The sequence below is a fragment of the Xiphias gladius genome, unplaced genomic scaffold, assembly GCF_016859285.1.
Source record: "Xiphias gladius isolate SHS-SW01 ecotype Sanya breed wild unplaced genomic scaffold, ASM1685928v1 HiC_scaffold_46, whole genome shotgun sequence".
NCBI lineage: Eukaryota > Metazoa > Chordata > Actinopteri > Istiophoriformes > Xiphiidae > Xiphias > Xiphias gladius.
Genome location: NW_024402146.1, coordinates 1 through 16,453, shown reverse-complemented (window position 1 = coordinate 16,453; position 16,453 = coordinate 1). Strand labels below are relative to the sequence as shown.

Below are 16,453 nucleotides of genomic sequence, written 5' to 3'. Positions count from 1 at the left end.
TCCGCACAGGCCCGGTCACTGAGAGGTCCGACGGTGAATGATGTGCTTAGGCGACACCCAGTAAAACACAAAACAAGTTCACTGAGCGCTTTTGACCAGTGAAATACCCTGCAAACGCACGACATCTTTCTGGATTTATTTCAACGGAAAAAATAACCCAGGCATTTATAATGCAGTGCCTGGGCTCGTCTTGGTCACTTGGTAAGCTCTCATCCGTGGTAATAGAAACCATCAGAAACTGAGATCTTATTCACAGCCTCGATAGAAACAAAACTGCAGCAGGTAAAGACCGGAGCCCATGTCGGCAAATGTTGCCCACGTTAAACATACAACAAATCTAAGGAGTTTGAGTAAGCTGAAGTGAACGATAAGATATTGTCAGATTCTTCTTCACTGACTGACCGTTTGCTTCCACATACGCAGTGAGGGAATATTGTTCATATTATCAGATGGATTGCCTCTGCTGAATAAAACGGCGGGAAGAAATGACATGGTACTGATTCCCACATTAATAGACAATGTTTAACAGCGCCGACGCCAAATCTGTCGCCACGCTGGGCGACATTTGCCGTAAATACACATTGAGACGGTCAGCGCTTGGAGATCAGTTGCCTGCCTTTATAGTCCACAGTTTACCAGGGAGAGCGCCAACGCAGTCCCCACTATCAGAAATTGTGCAGTCGAGATTCCCACATTTGGGGAATTCGCAGGGGTCAGCACAACCGAGTGCAATGGCTGAGCCTCGCCCTGGGTGAACCACCTTCTTGATCATGGTATCTCCCTGCCAGGTAAGTATGAGTTGTGCATCTCACACGCAGGGCAGCCTTTCACACACAAAGCACGCTGACCGATGGTGCTGACAATCTACACATTGACACAACCCGAGGCTACAGGGGCTGTGGACCTGCAGGAATTCCATACACACCGCATACATTTTGACCCAACGGCTGACAAAGATTATTTTTACATTTTATTAGATAAATAATGCTTATATTTCCCTTCAAGCAATGCGGTATTTCCACACCAAAGGCTGACCTCACATCATCTAGTCGATCTATTTGACCTTCCTAAAAATGAGCAACGGCCCAACTGTAAGTTCCAGTGAGCCGAAGCTCAATCAGACTGCAACAAATGTTGCTTCATGTACATTTGAAATTCAGAGAAGAGAATAAAACTCGCAAAGCCAACTCTTCTCACATTACAACCACTTGCTGTTAGTGATGGGCAACTGACAGTCCTGCTACTAGTACAGACAAATCAACTGGACCAACAGCCAAATCAACACAGCCAATTAGTCAGTGCGGAAATCATGAGACACGGTGCTTGGGGCAACTCCTTCCCCTGATCTCAAACAAATCAGAGGTTGTCAAGATCTTCCGTGGACAACGCCACCGAATGATATTCCACATGCAGAAGAGGGAGGGGCGCACTGCCCGGAGATACTGCAATACCAGGTCGACAAGCGTGGAGGACGGAGCAAGCCCCTATTCCATCTCCCTGCTCCAAAAAGCAATTTAATATATGGTCCCCGGTAGGGGACGATCAGATATTAAACTGATAAGAACAGATACTACACTTGATCTTAGCCAAAAGGCCGAGAAGCGATAACGGAAAGGGTCGGAGGGAACGGCCTCTTCTCCGCACAGGCCCGGTCACTGAGAGGTCCGACGGTGAATGATGTGCTTAGGCGACACCCAGTAAAACACAAAACAAGTTCACTGAGCGCTTTGACCAGTGAAATACCCTGCAAACGCACGACATCTTTCTGGATTTATTTCAACGGAAAAATAACCCAGGCATTTATAATGCAGTGCCTGGGCTCGTCTTGGTCACTTGGTAAGCTCTCATCCGTGGTAATAGAAACCATCAGAAACTGAGATCTTATTCACAGCCTCGATAGAAACAAAACTGCAGCAGGTAAAGACCGGGAGCCCATGTCGGCAAATGTTGCCCACGTTAAACATACAACAAATCTAAGGAGTTTGAGTAAGCTGAAGTGAACGATAAGATATTGTCAGATTCTTCTTCACTGACTGACCGCTTGCTTCCACATACGCAGTGAGGGAATATTGTTCATATTATCAGATGGATTGCCTCTGCTGAATAAAACGGCGGGAAGAAATGACATGGTACTGATTCCCACATTAATAGACAATGTTTAACAGCGGCCGACGCCAAATCCGTCGCCACGCTGGGCGACATTTGCCAGAATACACATTGAGACGGTCAGCGCTTGGAGATCAGTTGCCTGCCTTTATAGTCCACAGTTTACCAGGGAGAGCGCGAACGCAGTCCCCCACTATCAGAAATTGTGCAGTCGAGATTCCATGATTTGGGGAATTCAGAGGGGTCAGCACAACCGAGTGCAATGGCTGAGCCTCGCCTGGGTGAACCACCTTCTTGATCATGGTATCTCCCTGCCAGGTAAGTATGAGTTGTGCATCTCACACGCAGGGCAGCCTTTCACACACAAAGCACGCTGACCGATGGTGCTGACAATCTACACATTGACACAACCCGAGGCTACAGGGGCTGTGGACCTGCAGGAATTCCATACACACCGTACACTTTGACCCAACGGCTGACAAAGATTATTTTTACATTTTATTAGATAAATAATGCTTATTTCCCATCATGCAATGCGGTATTTCCACACCAAAGGCTGACCTCACATCATCTAGTCGATCTATTTGACCTCCTAAAAATGAGCAACGGCCCAACTGTAAGTTCCAGTGAGCCAAGCTCAATCAGACTGCAACAAATGTTGCTTCATGTACATTTGAAATTCAGAGAAGAGAATAAAACTCGAAAGCCAACTCTTCTCACATTACAACCACTTGCTGTTAGTGATGGGCAACTGACAGTCCTGCTACTAGTACAGACAAATCAACTGGACCAACAGCCAAATCAACACAGCCAATTAGTCAGTGCGGAAATCATGAGACACGGTGCTTGGGGCAACTCCTTCCCCTGATCTCAAACAAATCAGAGGTTGTCAAGATCTTCCGTGGACAACGTCACCGAATGATATTCCACATGCAGAAGAGGGAGGGGCGCACTGCCCGGGAGAGATACTGCAATACCAGGTCGATGCGTGGAGTGGACGGAGCAAGCCCCTATTCCATCTCCCTGCTCCAAAAAGCAATTTAATATATGGTCCCCGGGTAGGGGACGTATCAGATATTAAACTGATAAGAACAGATACTACACTTGATCTTAGCCAAAAGGCCGAGAAGCGATAACGGGAAAGGGTCGGAGGAACGGCCTCCTTCTCCGCACAGGCCCGGGTCACTGAGAGGTCCGACGGTGAATGATGTGCTTAGGCGACACCCAGTAAAACACAAAACAAGTTCACTGAGCGTTTTGACCAGTGAAATACCCTGCAAACGCACGACATCTTTCTGGATTTATTTCAACGGAAAAAATAACCCAGGCATTTATAATGCAGTGCCTGGGCTCGTCTTGGTCACTTGGTAAGCTCTCATCCGGTGGTAATAGAAACCATCAGAAACTGAGATCTTATTCACAGCCTCGATAGAAACAAAACTGCAGCAGGTAAAGACCGGAGCCCATGTCGGCAAATGTTGCCCACGTTAAACATACAACAAATCTAAGGGAGTTTGAGTAAGCTGAAGTGAACGATAAGATATTGTCAGATTCTTCTTCACTGACTGACCGCTTGCTTCCACATACGCAGTGAGGGAATATTGTTCATATTATCAGATGGATTGCCTCTGCTGAATAAAACGGCGGGAAGAAATGACATGGTACTGATTCCCACATTAATAGACAATGTTTAACAGCGGCGACGCCAAATCTGTCGCTACGCTGGGCGACATTTGCCGTAAATACACATTGAGACGGTCAGCTTGGAGATCAGTTGCCTGCCTTTATAGTCCACAGTTTACCAGGGAGCGCGAACGCAGTCCCCCACTATCAGAAATTGTGCAGTCGAGATTCCCACATTTGGGGAATTCGCAGGGGTCAGCACAACCGGAGTGCAATGGCTGAGCCTCGCCCTGGGTGAACCACCTTCTTGATCATGGTATCTCCCCTGCCAGGTAAGTATGAGTTGTGCATCTCACACGCAGGGCAGCCTTTCACACACAAAGCACGCTGACCGATGGTGCTGACAATCTACACATTGACACAACCCGAGGCTACAGGGGCTGTGGACCTGCAGGAATTCCATACACACCGTACACTTTGACCCAACGGCTGACAAAGATTATTTTTACATTTTATTAGATAAATAATGCTTATATTTCCCATCATGCAATGCGGTATTTCCACACCAAAGGCTGACCTCACATCATCTAGTCGATCTATTTGACCTTCCTAAAATGAGCAACGGCCCAACTGCAAGTTCCAGTGAGCCGAAGCTCAATCAGACTGCAACAAATGTTGCTTCATGTACATTTGAAATTCAGAGAAGAGAATAAAACTCGCAAAGCCAACTCTTCTCACATTACAACCACTTGCTGTTAGTGATGGGCAACTGACAGTCCTGCTACTAGTACAGACAAATCAACTGGACCAACAGCCAAATCAACACAGCCAATTAGTCAGTGCGAAATCATGAGACACGGTGCTTGGGGCAACTCCTTCCCTGATCTCAAACAAATCAGAGGTTGTCAAGATCTTCCGTGGACAACGCCACCGAATGATATTCCACATGCAGAAGAGGGAGGGGCGACTGCCCGGAGATACAGCAATAACAGGTCGATGCGAGGAGTGGACGGAGCAAGCCCCTATTCCATCTCCCTGCTCCAAAAAGCAATTTAATATATGGTCCCCGGGTAGGGGACGTATCAGATATTAAACTGATAAGAACAGATACTACACTTGATCTTAGCCAAAAGGCCGAGAAGTTTATAACGGGAAAGGGTCGGAGGGAACGGCCTCCTTCTCCGCACAGGCCCGGTCACTGAGAGGTCCGACGGTGAATGATGTGCTTAGGCGACACCCAGTAAAACACAAAACAAGTTCACTGAGCGTTTTGACCAGTGAAATACCCTGCAAACGCACGACATCTTTCTGGATTTATTTCAACGGAAAAATAACCCAGGCATTTATAATGCAGTGCCTGGGCTCGTCTTTGGTCACTTGGTAAGCTCTCATCCGGTGGTAATAGAAACCATCAGAAACTGAGATCTTATTCACAGCCTCGATAGAAACAAAACTGCAGCAGGTAAAGACCGGGAGCCCATGTCGGCAAATGTTGCCCACGTTAAACATACAACAAATCTAAGGGAGTTTGAGTAAGCTGAAGTGAACGATAAGATATTGTCAGATTCTTCTTCACTGACTGACCGTTTGCTTCCACATACGTGTGAGGGAATATTGTTCATATTATCAGATGGATTGCCTCTGCTGAATAAAACGGCGGGGAAGAAATGACATGGTACTGATTCCCACATTAATAGACAATGTTTAACAGCGGCCGACGTCAAATCCGCTGCCACGCTGGGCGACATTTGCCAGAAATACACATTGAGACGGTCAGCGCTTGGAGATCAGTTGCCTGCCTTTATAGTCCACAGTTTACCAGGGGAGAGCGCGAACGCAGTCCCCCACTATCAGAAATTGTGCAGTCGAGATTCCCACATTTGGGGAATTCGCAGGGGTCAGCACAACCGGAGTGCAATGGCTGAGCCTCGCGCCTGGGTGAACCACCTTCTTGATCATGGTATCTCCCCTGCCAGGTAAGTATGAGTTGTGCATCTCACACGCAGGGCAGCCTTTCACACACAAAGCACGCTGACCGATGGTGCTGACAATCTACACATTGACACAACCCGAGGCTACAGGGGGCTGTGGACCTGCAGGAATTCCATACACACCGCATAATTTTGACCCAACGGCTGACAAAGATTATTTTTACATTTTATTAGATAAATAATGCTTATATTTCCCATCATGCAATGCGGTATTTCCACACCAAAGGCTGAACTCACATCATCTATTCATTATATTTGACCTCCTTAAAATGAGCAACGGCCCAACTGCAAGTTCCAGTGAGCCGAAGCTCAATCAGACTGCAACAAATGTTGCTTCATGTACATTTGAAATTCAGAGAAGAGAATAAAACTCGCAAAGCCAACTCTTCTCACATTACAACCACTTGCTGTTAGTGATGGGCAACTGACAGTCCTGCTACTAGTACAGACAAATCAACTGGACCAACAGCCAAATCAACACAGCCAATTAGTCAGTGCGGAAATCATGAGACACGGTGCTTGGGGCAACTCCTTCCCCTGATCTCAAACAAATCAGAGGTTGTCAAGATCTTCCGTGGACAACGCCACCAATGATATTCCACATGCAGAAGAGGGGAGGGGCGCACCGTTCCGGGAGATACTGCAATACCAGGTCGATGCGTGGAGTGGACGGAGCAAGCCCCTATTCCATCTCCCTGCTCCAAAAAGCAATTTAATATATGGTCCCCGGGTAGGGGACGATCAGATATTAAACTGATAAGAACAGATACTACACTTGATCTTAGCCAAAAGGCCGAGAAGCGATAACGGAAAGGGTCGGAGGAACGGCCTCCTTCTCCGCACAGGCCCGGTCACTGAGAGGTCCGACGGTGAATGATGTGCTTAGGCGACACCCAGTAAAACACAAAACAAGTTCACTGAGCGTTTTGACCAGTGAAATACCCTGCAAACGCACGACATCTTTCTGGATTTATTTCAACGGAAAAAATAACCCAGGCATTTATAATGCAGTGCCTGGGCTCGTCTTGGTCACTTGGTAAGCTCTCATCCGGTGGTAATAGAAACCATCAGAAACTGAGATCTTATTCACAGCCTCGATAGAAACAAAACTGCAGCAGGTAAAGACCGGAGCCCATGTCGGCAAATGTTGCCCACGTTAAACATACAACAAATCTAAGGAGTTTGAGTAAGCTGAAGTGAACGATAAGATATTGTCAGATTCTTCACTGACTGACCGCTTGCTTCCACATACGTGAGGGAATATTGTTCATATTATCAGATGGATTGCCTCTGCTGAATAAAACGGCGGGGAAGAAATGACATGGTACTGATTCCCACATTAATAGACAATGTTTAACAGCGGCCGACGTCAAATCCGTCGCTACGCTGGGCGACATTTGCCGAAATACACATTGAGACGGTCAGCTTGGAGATCAGTTGCCTGCCTTTATAGTCCACAGTTTACCAGGGAGAGCGAACGCAGTCCCCCACTATCAGAAATTGTGCAGTCGAGATTCCCACATTTGGGGAATTCGCAGGGGTCAGCACAACCGAGTGCAATGGCTGAGCCTCGCCTGGGTGAACCACCTTCTTGATCATGGTATCTCCCCTGCCAGGTAAGTATGAGTTGTGCATCTCACACGCAGGGCAGCCTTTCACACACAAAGCACGCTGACCGATGGTGCTGACAATCTACACATTGACACAACCCGAGGCTACAGGGGGCTGTGGACCTGCAGGAATTCCATACACACCGTACACTTTGACCCAACGGCTGACAAAGATTATTTTTACATTTTATTAGATAAATAATGCTTATATTTCCCATCATGCAATGCGGTATTTCCACACCAAAGGCTGACCTCACATCATCTAGTCGATCTATTTGACCTCCTAAAAATGAGCAACGGCCCAACTGCAAGTTCCAGTGAGCCGAAGCTCAATCAGACTGCAACAAATGTTGCTTCATGTACATTTGAAATTCAGAGAAGAGAATAAAACTCGCAAAGCCAACTCTTCTCACATTACAACCACTTGCTGTTAGTGATGGGCAACTGACAGTCCTGCTACTAGTACAGACAAATCAACTGGACCAACAGCCAAATCAACACAGCCAATTAGTCAGTGCGGAAATCATGAGACACGGTGCTTGGGGCAACTCCTTCCCCTGATCTCAAACAAATCAGAGGTTGTCAAGATCTTCCGTGGACAACGTCACCGAATGATATTCCACATGCAGAAGAGGGGAGGGGCGCACTGCCCGGGAGATACTGCAATACCAGGTCGACAAGGTGGAGTGGACGGAGCAAGCCCCTATTCCATCTCCCTGCTCCAAAAGCAATTTAATATATGGTCCCCGGTAGGGGACGATCAGATATTAAACTGATAAGAACAGATACTACACTTGATCTTAGCCAAAAGGCCGAGAAGTTTATAACGGAAAGGGTCGGAGGAACGGCCTCCTTTCCTCGCAGGCCCGGTCACTGAGAGGTCCGACGGTGAATGATGTGCTTAGGCGACACCCAGTAAAACACAAAACAAGTTCACTGAGCGTTTTGACCAGTGAAATACCCTGCAAACGCACGACATCTTTCTGGATTTATTTCAACGGAAAAATAACCCAGGCATTTATAATGCAGTGCCTGGGCTCGTCTTTGGTCACTTGGTAAGCTCTCATCCGGTGGTAATAGAAACCATCAGAAACTGAGATCTTATTCACAGCCTCGATAGAAACAAAACTGCAGCAGGTAAAGACCGGAGCCCATGTCGGCAAATGTTGCCCACGTTAAACATACAACAAATCTAAGGGAGTTTGAGTAAGCTGAAGTGAACGATAAGATATTGTCAGATTCTTCTTCACTGACTGACCGCTTGCTTCCACATACGCAGAGGGAATATTGTTCATATTATCAGATGGATTGCCTCTGCTGAATAAAACGGCGGGAAGAAATGACATGGTACTGATTCCCACATTAATAGACAATGTTTAACAGCGCCGACGCCAAATCCTGCTGCCACGCTGGGCGACATTTGCCGAATACACATTGAGACGGTCAGCGCTTGGAGATCAGTTGCCTGCCTTTATAGTCCACAGTTTACCAGGGAGAGCGAACGCAGTCCCCCACTATCAGAAATTGTGCAGTCGAGATTCCCACATTTGGGGAATTCGTGAGGGTCAGCACAACCGAGTGCAATGGCTGAGCCTCGCCCTGGGTGAACCACCTTCTTGATCATGGTATCTCCCCTGCCAGGTAAGTATGAGTTGTGCATCTCACACGCAGGGCAGCCTTTCACACACAAAGCACGCTGACCGATGGTGCTGACAATCTACACATTGACACAACCCGAGGCTACAGGGGGCTGTGGACCTGCAGGAATTCCATACACACCGTACACTTTGACCCAACGGCTGACAAAGATTATTTTTACATTTTATTAGATAAATAATGCTTATATTTCCCATCATGCAATGCGGTATTTCCACACCAAAGGCTGACCTCACATCATCTAGTCGATCTATTTGACCTTCCTAAAAATGAGCAACGGCCCAACTGTAAGTTCCAGTGAGCCAAGCTCAATCAGACTGCAACAAATGTTGCTTCATGTACATTTGAAATTCAGAGAAGAGAATAAAACTCGCAAAGCCAACTCTTCTCACATTACAACCACTTGCTGTTAGTGATGGGCAACTGACAGTCCTGCTACTAGTACAGACAAATCAACTGGACCAACAGCCAAATCAACACAGCCAATTAGTCAGTGCGGAAATCATGAGACACGGTGCTTGGGGCAACTCCTTCCCCTGATCTCAAACAAATCAGAGGTTGTCAAGATCTTCCGTGGACAACGTCACCGAATGATATTCCACATGCAGAAGAGGGAGGGGCGCACTGCCCGGAGATACTGCAATACCAGGTCGATGCGTGGAGTGGACGGAGCAAGCCCCTATTCCATCTCCCTGCTCCAAAAAGCAATTTAATATATGGTCCCCGGGTAGGGGACGTATCAGATATTAAACTGATAAGAACAGATACTACACTTGATCTTAGCCAAAAGGCCGAGAAGCGATAACGGAAAGGGTCGGAGGGAACGGCTCCTTTCTCCGCACAGGCCCGGTCACTGAGAGGTCCGACGGTGAATGATGTGCTTAGGCGACACCCAGTAAAACACAAAACAAGTTCACTGAGCGTTTTGACCAGTGAAATACCCTGCAAACGCACGACATCTTTCTGGATTTATTTCAACGAAAAATAACCCAGGCATTTATAATGCAGTGCCTGGGCTCGTCTTTGGTCACTTGGTAAGCTCTCATCCGTGGTAATAGAAACCATCAGAAACTGAGATCTTATTCACAGCCTCGATAGAAACAAAACTGCAGCAGGTAAAGACCGGAGCCCATGTCGCAAATGTTGCCCACGCTAAACATACAACAAATCTAAGGGAGTTTGAGTAAGCTGAAGTGAACGATAAGATATTGTCAGATTCTTCTTCACTGACTGACCGCTTGCTTCCACATACGCAGGAGAATATTGTTCATATTATCAGATGGATTGCCTCTGCTGAATAAAACGGCGGGAAGAAATGACATGGTACTGATTCCCACATTAATAGACAATGTTTAACAGCGCCGACGCCAAACTGTCGCCACGCTGGGCGACATTTGCCGTGAATACACATTGAGACGGTCAGCGCTTTGGAGATCAGTTGCCTGCCTTTATAGTCCACAGTTTACCAGGGAGAGCGAACGCAGTCCCCCACTATCAGAAATTGTGCAGTCGAGATTCCCACATTTGGGGAATTCGCAGGGGTCAGCACAACCGAGTGCAATGGCTGAGCTCGCCCTGGGTGAACCACCTTCTGATCATGGTATCTCCCCTGCCAGGTAAGTATGAGTTGTGCATCTCACACGCAGGGCAGCCTTTCACACACAAAGCACGCTGACCGATGGTGCTGACAATCTACACATTGACACAACCCGAGGCTACAGGGGGCTGTGGACCTGCAGGAATTCCATACACACCGTACACTTTGACCCAACGGCTGACAAAGATTATTTTTACATTTTATTAGATAAATAATGCTTATATTTCCCATCATGCAATGCGGTATTTCCACACCAAAGGCTGACCTCACATCATCTAGTCGATCTATTTGACCTCCTAAAATGAGCAACGGCCAAACTGAAAGTTCCAGTGAGCCGAAGCTCAATCAGACTGCAACAAATGTTGCTTCATGTACATTTGAAATTCAGAGAAGAGAATAAAACTCGCAAAGCCAACTCTTCTCACATTACAACCACTTGCTGTTAGTGATGGGCAACTGACAGTCCTGCTACTAGTACAGACAAATCAACTGGACCAACAGCCAAATCAACACAGCCAATTAGTCAGTGCGAAATCATGAGACACGGTGCTTGGGGCAACTCCTTCCCTGATCTCAAACAAATCAGAGGTTGTCAAGATCTTCCGTGGACAACGCCACCGAATGATATTCCACATGCAGAAGAGGGAGGGCGCACTGCCCGGGAGATACTGCAATACCAGGTCGACAAGTGGAGTGGACGGAGCAAGCCCCTATTCCATCTCCCTGCTCCAAAAAGCACTTTAATATATGGTCCCCGGATAGGGGACGTATCAGATATTAAACTGATAAGAACAGATACTACACTTGATCTTAGCCAAAAGGCCGAGAAGCGATAACGGGAAAGGGTCGAGGGAACGGCCTCCTTCCGCACAGGCCCGGTCACTGAGAGGTCCGACGGTGAATGATGTGCTTAGGCGACACCCAGTAAAACACAAAACAAGTTCACTGAGCGCTTTTGACCAGTGAAATACCCTGCAAACGCACGACATCTTTCTGGATTTATTTCAACGGAAAAAATAACCCAGGCATTTATAATGCAGTGCCTGGGCTCGTCTTGGTCACTTGGTAAGCTCTCATCCGGTGGTAATAGAAACCATCAGAAACTGAGATCTTATTCACAGCCTCGATAGAAACAAAACTGCAGCAGGTAAAGACCGGGAGCCCATGTCGGCAAATGTTGCCCACGTTAAACATACAACAAATCTAAGGGAGTTTGAGTAAGCTGAAGTGAACGATAAGATATTGTCAGATTCTTCTTCACTGACTGACCGTTTGCTTCCACATACGTGAGGGAATATTGTTCATATTATCAGATGGATTGCCTCTGCTGAATAAAACGGCGGGAAGAAATGACATGGTACTGATTCCCACATTAATAGACAATGTTTAACAGCGCCGACGCCAAATCCGCTACGCTGGGCGACATTTGCCGTAGAAATACACATTGAGACGGTCAGCTTTGGAGATCAGTTGCCTGCCTTTATAGTCCACAGTTTACCAGGGAGAGCGCGAACGCAGTCCCCCACTATCAGAAATTGTGCAGTCGAGATTCCCACATTTGGGGAATTCGAGGGGTCAGCACAACCGAGTGCAATGGCTGAGCCTCGCCTGGGTGAACCACCTTCTTGATCATGGTATCTCCCTGCCAGGTAAGTATGAGTTGTGCATCTCACACGCAGGGCAGCCTTTCACACACAAAGCACGCTGACCGATGGTGCTGACAATCTACACATTGACACAACCCGAGGCTACAGGGGCTGTGGACCTGCAGGAATTCCATACACACCGTACACTTTGACCCAACGGCTGACAAAGATTATTTTTACATTTTATTAGATAAATAATGCTTATATTTCCCATCATGCAATGCGGTATTTCCACACCAAAGGCTGACCTCACATCATCTAGTCGATCTATTTGACCTTCCTAAAATGAGCAACGGCCCAACTGCAAGTTCCAGTGAGCCGAAGCTCAATCAGACTGCAACAAATGTTGCTTCATGTACATTTGAAATTCAGAGAAGAGAATAAAACTCGCAAAGCCAACTCTTCTCACATTACAACCACTTGCTGTTAGTGATGGGCAACTGACAGTCCTGCTACTAGTACAGACAAATCAACTGGACCAACAGCCAAATCAACACAGCCAATTAGTCAGTGCGGAAATCATGAGACACGGTGCTTGGGGCAACTCCTTCCCCTGATCTCAAACAAATCAGAGGTTGTCAAGATCTTCCGGACAACGTCACCGAATGATATTCCACATGCAGAAGAGGGGAGGGGCGCACCGTTCCGGGAGATACTGCAATACCAGGTCGATGCGTGGAGTGGACGGAGCAAGCCCCTATTCCATCTCCCTGCTCCAAAAAGCAATTTAATATATGGTCCCCGGGTAGGGGACGTATCAGATATTAAACTGATAAGAACAGATACTACACTTGATCTTAGCCAAAAGGCCGAGAAGCGATAACGGAAAGGGTCGGAGGGAACGGCCTCCTTCTCCGCACAGCCCGGTCACTGAGAGGTCCGACGGTGAATGATGTGCTTAGGCGACACCCAGTAAAACACAAAACAAGTTCACTGAGCGCTTTTGACCAGTGAAATACCCTGCAAACGCACGACATCTTTCTGGATTTATTTCAACGGAAAAATAACCCAGGCATTTATAATGCAGTGCCTGGGCTCGTCTTTGGTCACTTGGTAAGCTCTCATCCGGTGGTAATAGAAACCATCAGAAACTGAGATCTTATTCACAGCCTCGATAGAAACAAAACTGCAGCAGGTAAAGACCGGAGCCCATGTCGGCAAATGTTGCCCACGTTAAACATACAACAAATCTAAGGGAGTTTGAGTAAGCTGAAGTGAACGATAAGATATTGTCAGATTCTTCTTCACTGACTGACCGCTTGCTTCCACATACGTGAGGGAATATTGTTCATATTATCAGATGGATTGCCTCTGCTGAATAAAACGGCGGGAAGAAATGACATGGTACTGATTCCCACATTAATAGACAATGTTTAACAGCGGCGACGCCAAACTGCTGCCACGCTGGGCTTACATTTGCCGAATACACATTGAGACGGTCAGCTTGGAGATCAGTTGCCTGCCTTTATAGTCCACAGTTTACCAGGGAGAGAGCGAACGCAGTCCCCACTATCAGAAATTGTGCAGTCGAGATTCCCACATTTGGGGAATTCGTGAGGTCAGCACAACCGGAGTGCAATGGCTGAGCCTCGCCCTGGGTGAACCACCTTCTTGATCATGGTATCTCCCTGCCAGGTAAGTATGAGTTGTGCATCTCACACGCAGGGCAGCCTTTCACACACAAAGCACGCTGACCGATGGTGCTGACAATCTACACATTGACACAACCCGAGGCTACAGGGGCTGTGGACCTGCAGGAATTCCATACACACCGTACACTTTGACCCAACGGCTGACAAAGATTATTTTTACATTTTATTAGATAAATAATGCTTATATTTCCCATCATGCAATGCGGTATTTCCACACCAAAGGCTGACCTCACATCATCTAGTCGATCTATTTGACCTCCTAAAATGAGCAACGGCCCAACTGCAAGTTCCAGTGAGCCGCTCAATCAGACTGCAACAAATGTTGCTTCATGTACATTTGAAATTCAGAGAAGAGAATAAAACTCGCAAAGCCAACTCTTCTCACATTACAACCACTTGCTGTTAGTGATGGGCAACTGACAGTCCTGCTACTAGTACAGACAAATCAACTGGACCAACAGCCAAATCAACACAGCCAATTAGTCAGTGCGGAAATCATGAGACACGGTGCTTGGGGCAACTCCTTCCCCTGATCTCAAACAAATCAGAGGTTGTCAAGATCTTCCGTGGACAACGTCACCGAATGATATTCCACATGCAGAAGAGGGAGGCGCACCGCCCGGGAGATACTGCAATACCAGGTCGACAAGTGGAGTGGACGGAGCAAGCCCCTATTCCATCTCCCTGCTCCAAAAGCAATTTAATATATGGTCCCCGGTAGGGACGCAGATATATTAAACTGATAAGAACAGATACTACACTTGATCTTAGCCAAAAGGCCGAGAAGCGATAACGGAAAGGGTCGGAGGAACGGCCTCCTTCTCCGCACAGGCCCGGTCACTGAGAGGTCCGACGGTGAATGATGTGCTTAGGCGACACCCAGTAAAACACAAAACAAGTTCACTGAGCGTTTTGACCAGTGAAATACCCTGCAAACGCACGACATCTTTCTGGATTTATTTCAACGGAAAAAATAACCCAGGCATTTATAATGCAGTGCCTGGGCTCGTCTTGGTCACTTGGTAAGCTCTCATCCGTGGTAATAGAAACCATCAGAAACTGAGATCTTATTCACAGCCTCGATAGAAACAAAACTGCAGCAGGTAAAGACCGGAGCCCATGTCGGCAAATGTTGCCCACGTTAAACATACAACAAATCTAAGGGAGTTTGAGTAAGCTGAAGTGAACGATAAGATATTGTCAGATTCTTCTTCACTGACTGACCGCTTGCTTCCACATACGTGAGGGAATATTGTTCATATTATCAGATGGATTGCCTCTGCTGAATAAAACGGCGGGAAGAAATGACATGGTACTGATTCCCATTAATAGACAATGTTTAACAGCGGCCGACGCCAAATCCGTCGCTACGCTGCTGGGCGACATTTGCCGAAATACACATTGAGACGGTCAGCGCTTGGAGATCAGTTGCCTGCCTTTATAGTCCACAGTTTACCAGGGAGAGCGCGAACGCAGTCCCCACTATCAGAAATTGTGCAGTCGAGATTCCCGCATTTGGGGAATTCGCAGGGGTCAGCACAACCGGAGTGCAATGGCTGAGCCTCGCCCTGGGTGAACCACCTTCTTGATCATGGTATCTCCCCTGCCAGGTAAGTATGAGTTGTGCATCTCACACGCAGGGCAGCCTTTCACACACAAAGCACGCTGACCGATGGTGCTGACAATCTACACATTGACACAACCCGAGGCTACAGGGGGCTGTGGACCTGCAGGAATTCCATACACACCGTACACTTTGACCCAACGGCTGACAAAGATTATTTTTACATTTTATTAGATAAATAATGCTTATATTTCCCATCATGCAATGCGGTATTTCCACACCAAAGGCTGACCTCACATCATCTAGTCGATCTATTTGACCTTCCTAAAATGAGCAACGGCCCAACTGCAAGTTCCAGTGAGCCGAAGCTCAATCAGACTGCAACAAATGTTGCTTCATGTACATTTGAAATTCAGAGAAGAGAATAAAACTCGCAAAGCCAACTCTTCTCACATTACAACCACTTGCTGTTAGTGATGGGCAACTGACAGTCCTGCTACTAGTACAGACAAATCAACTGACCAACAGCCAAATCAACACAGCCAATTAGTCAGTGCGGAAATCATGAGACACGGTGCTTGGGGCAACCTTCCCCTGATCTCAAACAAATCAGAGGTTGTCAAGATCTTCCGTGGACAACGCCACCGAATGATATTCCACATGCAGAAGAGGGAGGGGCGCACTGCCCGGAGATACTGCAATACCAGGTCGACAAGGAGGAGTTGAGCAAGCCCTATTCCATCTCCCTGCTCCAAAAAGCACTTTAATATATGGTCCCCGGTAGGGGACGATCAGATATTAAACTGATAAGAACAGATACTACACTTGATCTTAGCCAAAAGGCCGGTAGTTTATAACGGAAAGGGTCGGAGGGAACGGCCTCCTTCTCCGCTGATGCCCGGTCACTGAGAGGTCCGACGGTGAATGATGCTTAGGCGACACCCAGTAAAACAAAACAAGTTCACTGAGCGTTTTGACCAGTGAAATACCAGTAATACGTAACCGGAA

The 16,453-nt window shown here is 47.1% G+C and overlaps 20 non-coding genes across 20 annotated transcripts; all 20 read right to left on the bottom strand.

Annotated features, from left to right (window-relative positions):
* Nucleotides 1-636: 636 nt before the first annotated feature.
* On the bottom strand, nucleotides 637-796 carry LOC120787686. The gene has a single exon (XR_005707039.1). It is a non-coding gene; the product is annotated as a U1 spliceosomal RNA (small nuclear RNA).
* Nucleotides 797-1,417: 621 nt separating this feature from the next.
* On the bottom strand, nucleotides 1,418-1,606 carry LOC120787722. The gene has a single exon (XR_005707072.1). It is a non-coding gene; the product is annotated as a U2 spliceosomal RNA (small nuclear RNA).
* Nucleotides 1,607-2,271: 665 nt separating this feature from the next.
* Nucleotides 2,272-2,432, bottom strand: LOC120787701. The gene has a single exon (XR_005707053.1). It is a non-coding gene; the product is annotated as a U1 spliceosomal RNA (small nuclear RNA).
* Nucleotides 2,433-3,048: 616 nt separating this feature from the next.
* On the bottom strand, nucleotides 3,049-3,240 carry LOC120787714. Its single transcript, XR_005707065.1, has one exon. It is a non-coding gene; the product is annotated as a U2 spliceosomal RNA (small nuclear RNA).
* Nucleotides 3,241-3,907: 667 nt separating this feature from the next.
* Nucleotides 3,908-4,069, bottom strand: LOC120787680. The gene has a single exon (XR_005707033.1). It is a non-coding gene; the product is annotated as a U1 spliceosomal RNA (small nuclear RNA).
* A 616-nt stretch (nucleotides 4,070-4,685) lies between these two features.
* LOC120787720 lies at nucleotides 4,686-4,875 on the bottom strand. Its single transcript, XR_005707070.1, has one exon. It is a non-coding gene; the product is annotated as a U2 spliceosomal RNA (small nuclear RNA).
* Nucleotides 4,876-5,548: 673 nt separating this feature from the next.
* On the bottom strand, nucleotides 5,549-5,713 carry LOC120787679. The gene has a single exon (XR_005707032.1). It is a non-coding gene; the product is annotated as a U1 spliceosomal RNA (small nuclear RNA).
* A 622-nt stretch (nucleotides 5,714-6,335) lies between these two features.
* On the bottom strand, nucleotides 6,336-6,525 carry LOC120787709. Its single transcript, XR_005707060.1, has one exon. It is a non-coding gene; the product is annotated as a U2 spliceosomal RNA (small nuclear RNA).
* Nucleotides 6,526-7,184: 659 nt separating this feature from the next.
* On the bottom strand, nucleotides 7,185-7,344 carry LOC120787689. Its single transcript, XR_005707042.1, has one exon. It is a non-coding gene; the product is annotated as a U1 spliceosomal RNA (small nuclear RNA).
* Nucleotides 7,345-7,966: 622 nt separating this feature from the next.
* Nucleotides 7,967-8,154, bottom strand: LOC120787671. Its single transcript, XR_005707025.1, has one exon. It is a non-coding gene; the product is annotated as a U2 spliceosomal RNA (small nuclear RNA).
* Nucleotides 8,155-8,818: 664 nt separating this feature from the next.
* On the bottom strand, nucleotides 8,819-8,979 carry LOC120787688. Its single transcript, XR_005707041.1, has one exon. It is a non-coding gene; the product is annotated as a U1 spliceosomal RNA (small nuclear RNA).
* Nucleotides 8,980-9,600: 621 nt separating this feature from the next.
* LOC120787710 lies at nucleotides 9,601-9,789 on the bottom strand. The gene has a single exon (XR_005707061.1). It is a non-coding gene; the product is annotated as a U2 spliceosomal RNA (small nuclear RNA).
* Nucleotides 9,790-10,451: 662 nt separating this feature from the next.
* Nucleotides 10,452-10,610, bottom strand: LOC120787696. Its single transcript, XR_005707049.1, has one exon. It is a non-coding gene; the product is annotated as a U1 spliceosomal RNA (small nuclear RNA).
* Nucleotides 10,611-11,227: 617 nt separating this feature from the next.
* Nucleotides 11,228-11,417, bottom strand: LOC120787717. Its single transcript, XR_005707067.1, has one exon. It is a non-coding gene; the product is annotated as a U2 spliceosomal RNA (small nuclear RNA).
* Nucleotides 11,418-12,080: 663 nt separating this feature from the next.
* On the bottom strand, nucleotides 12,081-12,240 carry LOC120787695. Its single transcript, XR_005707048.1, has one exon. It is a non-coding gene; the product is annotated as a U1 spliceosomal RNA (small nuclear RNA).
* Nucleotides 12,241-12,859: 619 nt separating this feature from the next.
* On the bottom strand, nucleotides 12,860-13,050 carry LOC120787703. Its single transcript, XR_005707055.1, has one exon. It is a non-coding gene; the product is annotated as a U2 spliceosomal RNA (small nuclear RNA).
* Nucleotides 13,051-13,712: 662 nt separating this feature from the next.
* On the bottom strand, nucleotides 13,713-13,872 carry LOC120787692. The gene has a single exon (XR_005707045.1). It is a non-coding gene; the product is annotated as a U1 spliceosomal RNA (small nuclear RNA).
* A 614-nt stretch (nucleotides 13,873-14,486) lies between these two features.
* On the bottom strand, nucleotides 14,487-14,672 carry LOC120787674. Its single transcript, XR_005707027.1, has one exon. It is a non-coding gene; the product is annotated as a U2 spliceosomal RNA (small nuclear RNA).
* A 665-nt stretch (nucleotides 14,673-15,337) lies between these two features.
* Nucleotides 15,338-15,499, bottom strand: LOC120787676. The gene has a single exon (XR_005707029.1). It is a non-coding gene; the product is annotated as a U1 spliceosomal RNA (small nuclear RNA).
* Nucleotides 15,500-16,115: 616 nt separating this feature from the next.
* On the bottom strand, nucleotides 16,116-16,300 carry LOC120787677. Its single transcript, XR_005707030.1, has one exon. It is a non-coding gene; the product is annotated as a U2 spliceosomal RNA (small nuclear RNA).
* Nucleotides 16,301-16,453: the final 153 nt, after the last annotated feature.